The sequence below is a fragment of the Propithecus coquereli genome, unplaced genomic scaffold, assembly GCF_000956105.1.
Source record: "Propithecus coquereli isolate 6110/MARCELLA unplaced genomic scaffold, Pcoq_1.0 Scaffold29, whole genome shotgun sequence".
NCBI lineage: Eukaryota > Metazoa > Chordata > Mammalia > Primates > Indriidae > Propithecus > Propithecus coquereli.
In genome coordinates this window covers 7,664,400-7,665,674 of record NW_012148507.1, presented here as the reverse complement: position 1 = coordinate 7,665,674, position 1,275 = coordinate 7,664,400, and the positions used below count along the sequence as shown (strand labels likewise).

The window sequence follows — 1,275 nt, the reverse complement described above, 5'->3', positions numbered from 1 at the left end:
TCCAGTTGTACTTCAATGATTGAATTGTTTTTCCGTATTAGATATTCCTATTAGCTTTGTAACATGCCCTGTTTATTTTTCTATTCCGGGTAATTGGCAGAGTGCCTGACACCTAGTAGGTACATAGTATAAGTGTTTGAGCAGATCCATGTATGATTAATTGACCTTTTGCAAACCTTTTCCTTTTTTAAAAAAGAAATAAAGACACGCTAGGAAAATGGCCTTGGACCTAATCGAAGACACGAAGGCGGAGATCAAGGGGGAGGGAGCTTGTTTAGCCTGTGCTAGCGTGACAATTTGCCAACTAAATTATCCCTTTTGTAATACTTTGCATAGGAGTAGAGGAATGCTTCATGGATAAAGAGAGGCAGTACCTGGAACTAATCTTTGTGGGTAAATATGTTTATTTTGATGGTTGCAGCTGGGATGCAGAACTGATAGAGGGAAGCCAGGGGGTTTTCTCTGCTCCAGCGAATCACAGATGACTAGAAATTGTGACCAGACAGCAATCTGTGAAGCAGGCAATAGGAGCTCTGCCGTCTGGTACCTGCTGTGGATGTCTGGCACCCGGCAGTACCAGATTTGGTGTAAGTGGGGCTTCTGTTGAGGAAACTTTGCCAATTTTTTTTTGTTTTGCTTGAAAAGTAGATTCTGGCTTTGTTTCTGCATTCTTGTATGGGAACAAAAACCAAAATCTCATAATGGCAAATTTGTTTATCATACCAGAAGCGTTAGATCGAAGCGATTCTATCCATAGGATATTGTAATCCTGTGTGCGTACATTTGCTCCTGCTGCTTTTGAGCAATTATGTTGTGTAAATGTTTTTCAGTTTCCTAGATTTTAGATCTAAGATAGGCGTAATTTGTAAATAATCTTCTGTGCCCCCCCCCTACATGTTTAGTAGTCGAATCTTGAGAATGTTTATAAAATATTTTTAAATGTTATCTTTTGTCCCTTTTATCCTTTGAAATTGTTCCATGTTTGGGAGTATTACCTTTTATCAAATCCTTCTGCTCCTTTGACCTTCTCCCTCTGACAAGTTTCATATCTTTCTTCCCAGGAAAAAAGAAAGACATGAAATCTGTATTACACCTTTCTTCACCCTCTTCGCTTTGGTTGGAACATTTGAAGCAAGCATTAAATTTTCTTCTTTTCTTGCTTTTGCCAAAACCCATGATGCTGTTTTTTCTGCTTGAGCGTATGGGAAACATCTGTCTCAATTCCATCTCTTTGGCCCTCTCTGTGTTTATTGTCTAATATTCTGACTCTTGAGG

General features: G+C 39.1%; 1 protein-coding gene across 3 annotated transcripts in view; it reads left to right on the top strand.

Annotated features, from left to right (window-relative positions):
* NRG1 (neuregulin 1) overlaps nt 1-1,275 on the top strand; it is a 1,425,061-nt gene that overhangs the window by 87,503 nt on the left and 1,336,283 nt on the right. The window lies entirely within an intron of this gene.